A 5759-nucleotide genomic window follows, 5' to 3' on the forward strand; every position below is an offset into this window, starting at 1 on the left:
TTACCACTCCTCTTATACCAACTATAAAGAGAGGTAGAACTACAGCCCCTAATTAGCCTGTCCTCTTTGTAAGGTTTGGGAATGTGTCTGTCTGGGCTCTGGCCTGCCTTCTCTTTCCTTCCACCAGGCTTGTTCAGTATCACTGTTGCCAGTCCTGATTGATAACTCACACATTGAACTGATCATATCCTTGAATTAGAAGACAGATGTCACATGAACAGGAATCCAGGCAAACCCCTTGGAAATGGCCACAGTATTTGGTCTGACCCCACGGCAGCACTTTCAAAAAGCTGTTTATTTTTTTCTCTGAGGATGTTGGGTGGAACGGCAGACATTAATAGGTTTCCACAAGCCACAGTGGCCATTTTTCAGATCATGGGTTCATAGACATCGAAACATACACACACACACGCATATTTCTGTATAATTTTTTTTTAAGGCATACAACAAAAATCTCATGTTGAGAGCTGTTCACCCATCAGTAAATTTCAATATATATATTCATAAATCGTGCATCATTCAAGAATGCTTTGGAGCTGAGTGGGTATTAAAGTCACCAAATCCAATGCCCTGATGTCTCTAGCCCCTTCTATTCTCACTGAGGAATCTGGGGTCCAGAGCATGGAATTTGTCGCAGGCCTACCCATGTGCTGGTGGCAGGGAAAATAATTTGATTCCCTAGGTCTGTGCTTTTTCAGTAGTCACAGTTTCTAGAAATGATTCCTAGAATTTTGTTCCTTAGGTTTCTCATATTCTGATCCTGTTGTGAATTTGGATTTAGAGTCTAACAAATCTAGATGAAAAGCTTGGTCCTACTCACTTCCAGTGTTTTTGGCACTGACCAAGTTAACTTCTCTGACCACTTTTTCTTCATGTGTAAAAGGAAAGAGAGGCGGCCGGGCATGGTGGCTCCTAGCACTGTAATCCTAGTACTTTGAGAGGCCAACGCTGGTGCATCACTTGAGGTCAGCAGTTCAAGAGCAGCGTGGCCAACATGGTGAAACCCCATCTCTACTAAAAATACGAAAATAAGCTGGGCGTGGTGGCGCGTGCCTGTAATCCCAGCTACTCAGGAGGCTGAGGCAGGAGAATCGCTTGAACCCGGGAGGCGGAGGTTGTAGTGAGCTCAGATGGTGCCACTGCACTCCAGGCTGGGCGACAGAGAGTGAGACCTGGGAAGGGGAGGGAAGGAAGGAAAAAAAAAGGAAAACAGAGGGAGAGAATATTAGCTTTCTCATGTGGTTGTTGCAAGGATTAAATGAGACAATGCTTGCAGAATCACATTTTACTGTATTTATCATCATATTGACAGAGCATTCTGTCTCCCTCATCTCCTTCCTTCCCCTTTGTGTCTGCCTCTATGGAGACCTGTTCTTCTCTCTGCAGTTTGTCAGTTCATCCCCACGCAATACTTATCAAGGACTACCATGACTCAGAGACTCTGCCAGCACTGGGCACAGAAGGAAGAAGGCCTTGTCTGGGACATCATGGTGCTTAAAGTCTAGAGAAGTGTCCAGAGAAGTCAACAGGGTGATTCGGGAGGCACAGCTAGGCCATAGGAGAGAGAACCCTGCCTAACTTAGGCACCAGAAAGCATCTAGTAATAAAAGTGATATCTGTGCTGACACCTATGGAACATGCAAGTATTAGCACAGGAGACCAGGACAGTGTTCCCAGCAATGGGACAGGCATGAGTGAAAACCAAGAGGTGAATGGCACAGACCACGGAAGGGTGGAGAGAGAGGTTTAATTGTGACTGGATCTTGAGTTATAGTGTGGGGCTAAAAGGCAAGACTCAGAGTGGGCAGGGGAGAATGCAGCAGGATTGAGAGACCACGCCTAGGGTAGGGAAGGAAAAGAGATCCATGTCCCCTGAGGTCGGTCCATTCCTGCACCTGACACTGAGCTGAGCCTTGAGGATGTAGCAGGGGAGGAAACAGAGCAGCTCCCTGATTCCATGGCCTTCCAGTCTCTCAGGGAGCAAAGCAAGAGGCATGGCTAGCATATATGAGGAGCTCCAAGCATAGGAGTTACCAGGGAATCAAGTGTGGGGCTCTGGATCACGGACCACAGGAGAGGCAGAGATTTCCAGTAGAGCCCAGCTCCTCAGGCTGCCCTGGAACTTTGCAGTGGTCCATGGGATGTGGCCTCCCTGGGCTCTTACATCAGGGCTCACAGAGTCAGGAATGTGGGCTTTTCAATAAAAGTGCAGGCAAAGGGCCCACAGGGAGCCCTGGCTCAAATGAGCTTTTATATTTTTATGTGGAACATAATCACGTTTAGCCATGATCGAGGCTGCCCGTTACTGCTATTACAGCGTTTATGGTTCTAAGGGGGATATGAGACTTTGACAGTACGTGCTTGCAACTAAAAGCAACGGGGTGTGCTGAGGCTAGAAGCCACCTTGAAATGCCAGAAACACATAACTTAGGCTGATGTGCATTGCCTTTGCCTTTGAAAGCTGGACTGACAGGGCTAAGCGTTCACAGGTTCCAGAGAGGGTCCTCTCAGGAGGGACAGTGGGATCATAAAAGTAATAACCACCCAATATATGTAGGTTCTTTGCATGCTTTATGTATCATCTTCAGGATCCCTAAAGGTCTCTCCCATTCATTAGGCCTATTTTCCATGTGTTGAAACCCAGGCTCAGAGAGCTTAGTGGTTTCTCCCAGAGGACATAGTCAGCAAGTGTGTTAGTTTCTTGTGCCTGCCGTAACAAATCACCACAAACCAGGTGGCTTAAAGCAATAGAAACTTACTCTTTCTCAGAGGCCAGAAGTCTCAAATTAAGGTGTGGTCACCGTTGGTTCCTTCTGGGACCCTAAAGAAGAAATTGTCCCTCAGCTCCCATGGCTGCTGGCACTCCTCTGCGTTTCCTTGGCTTGCGGGTGCATCACCCTATCTGCTCCTCCCTCCTCACATGGCTTCTCTCTGCGTCCCTGTATCTTCTCTTCTTCTTTTAAGGATGCCAGCCATAGAATTTGGGCCCACCTTCATGTGGGATAATTTCATCTTGAGATTCTTAGCTGAGATTCTTAACTGACTATGCCTACAAAGGCCCTCTTTCCAAATAAGCTTACCTTCTGGGATTCTAGGTAAACATGAATTTGGGGAGGACACTATTCAACCATGACAGTAAGTAATGGAGACAGGGACTGAGCCAGGCCTCTCTTGGTGCAGCCACCCACACAGAGCACACATGGTTGGATGATGCTTCATTTGCTCACAGCCCCTCTGCTTCCCTGTGCTCCAGAGCCCCCCCCCCCGCCCACCCCCCACAGCTTTGTCTTACTTCCTCACTGCAAGCTGGCTCCAAACCACTTCTCTCTAGCATAGACCAGATATCTGCAGAACTCTCCTTAGCCAGGGACATAGAGAGCCCTGAAAGAGTCACAAAGCCACCAGAAACCCTATAGGGAAACACCATGGTACAGAAAAGAAGCGAACCCTACTGCTCTTGGAATGTGACTCAACACTGAGTCTTAGCTCTGCTTCTCATAAGCTAGTGACTTTGGGTAAGTTCCCGCACCTCTCTGAGCCTCATTTTCCCTATCTGTAAATTGGGTACAACATCCATTAGGTGTGCTTTTTGGAAATAAGCAGGTTAAAGGGCACACAGCTTCTGAAGGTTCCTGGCAAAGAGTAGGGGCTCATCAGATGTTTGCTGAATTTGAATCTACTTGCTTCTCTCAGTGACAGAGGGGGAAAGTGCTACCCCTAAAAAGAGAAAGGTTATTTGGGCTCCGTCAAGTACAAGATAATATGTGGGAGTAGCTGTAGATATAAATGTACATGTATCAGGCACAAGCATACATATATACACATGCATATACCCCAAATGTGTTGAATCATTGTTCTGTGGAAATATCTATGCCCCATTTATTGACCCATCCATCTCTTCAGTTGAGAGCCTATGCTATGTATCAGACCCCCTGTAAATGCTGCACTTACTTACAGTAAGTAAGTGCATTTCATCTTCACACCTAACCTTGAGGTCTCTAGTTTCGTATCCTATTGTACTGACAAATAAACATAACTTCCCCCAAGTTGACTCACCCAGAAAGTGTCTGGGGAGCAGACAGCATGTGCAGTTACCTCTTCCTGGCTGGGTCAGGAAAAAGTTGACGGAAAAGGTGGCATCTGAGTGGTGCCTTGGAAAGGCAGCAGCCACACAGCTCATGAATCATCTGTGGCTCACTATTCGGTGGAGGGAACATGGGAAGCAGAGCCAGATAAATTCAAGTTCGTGCTCTGGCTCTGCCGCCGGCTGGCTCTGTGACCTTGAGGTACTGACTATATCTTTCTGTGCCTTTATTTACTTTGCATATGTTAAAAGTGGATGAGGCAGGATATGGTGGTTCACACCTATATTCCCAGGACTGGAGGACTGCTTGAGGCCAGGCTGGGCAATGTAGCAAGACCCCATCTCTACAAAATTTTTTTTAAGTTAGCGGTGGGGGGTGGGGGTGCATGGTGGTACATACCTGTAGTCCTTGCTACTGGGGGAGGCTGAGGCTGGAAGATCACTGGAGTCCAGCACTTTGAGGCTGCAGTGAGCTATGATCACACCACTGCACTCCAGCCTGGATGACCAAATAAGATCCTGTCTCAACAAAAAGTGGTGTGATAAGAGAACTCATGGGATAAATATAGGTAAAAGGTATAAGGATAGAAAACCGTTTGGCAGGACCAGTTAAAGCAGAACGTGATGCATGGGTGTATAACAGAAATGCACATGTGTGTATGAAGAGACATGCACAGAATGTCCATTGCAGCACTATCCATAACAACTCCAGATGGAACTAACCCAAATGTTTACCTACAGTGAATATGATACGCTATGCTATATTCACATGATGGAATACTTTAGAGCAAAAACAATGAACAAAGTACAACTAACAGCAACAATATAAGTGGATCTCGCCTATATAATGTTCATCAAAAGAAGCCAGTACGTACTGTATGATTCCAATTACATAAAATTAAAACACAGGCAAAAACTAATATATGGGGTTAGAATTGGGGTTAGTGGGCTAGACACAGCGGCTCATGCCTATAATCCCAGCACCTTGGGAGGCTGAGATGCGTGGATTCCTGGAGGTCGGGAGTTTGAGACCAGCCTGGCCAACATGGTGAAATCTCATCTCTACTAAAAATACAAAAATGAGCCAGGCATGGTGGCACGTGCCTGTAATCCTAGCTACTCAGGAGGCTGAGGCAGGAGAATCACTTGAACCCAGGAAGTGGAGGTTGCAGTGAGCTGAGTTCATCCAGCCTGGGTGACAGAGTAAGACTCTGTCTAAAAAGAACTGGGGTAAGTGGTTTCCTTGGCAGGGGTGAGAGTGAGGGTGGAAGATGGTGAGAGGATATACCTGGGGCATTGGCCACATTCTCTTTTCTCTTTCTTGACCTGGACACCGCTCCCAAGAAGTTATGTTTGTGAAACTCCTCGACCTGTAGAATTATGACCTGTGAAATTTATATACATAAAAGTTTTTTACTCATATGGCACAGCACCTGGCTTCTAGAACATTTTCAGCAAGTGCAAGTTTTCTTTTCTTGAATGATTGAATCATCTTGAATGATTGAATCACAATCTCTCCAAGAAAAGAACCCTCCATGTGCATATGATGTTCTCAGTGACATCAAGCCACTGGGGAACTCACAATATGGGGAAAGGAGCCATGCAAAGGGCCAGGAAGGCACAGGAGAAAGGTCAGAACGTTGGAAAAGAAGAAGGGAGGCAGGCAGGGGGTAAG

The 5759-nt window shown here is 46.5% G+C and overlaps 1 long non-coding RNA gene across 1 annotated transcript; it reads right to left on the reverse strand.

Moving 5' to 3' along the window:
- Positions 1-278: 278 nt before the first annotated feature.
- LOC129527836 (uncharacterized) lies at positions 279-5471 on the reverse strand. Its single transcript, XR_008672935.2, has 4 exons — positions 5373-5471; positions 4485-4603; positions 2760-2821; positions 279-1172 (listed from the first exon to the last, which is right to left on the reverse strand). It is a non-coding gene; the product is annotated as an uncharacterized lncRNA (long non-coding RNA).
- Between the last annotated feature and the right edge of the window lie 288 nt (positions 5472-5759).

Source organism: Gorilla gorilla, chromosome 18 (assembly GCF_029281585.2).
Source record: "Gorilla gorilla gorilla isolate KB3781 chromosome 18, NHGRI_mGorGor1-v2.1_pri, whole genome shotgun sequence".
Classification (NCBI taxonomy): Eukaryota; Metazoa; Chordata; class Mammalia; order Primates; family Hominidae; genus Gorilla; species Gorilla gorilla.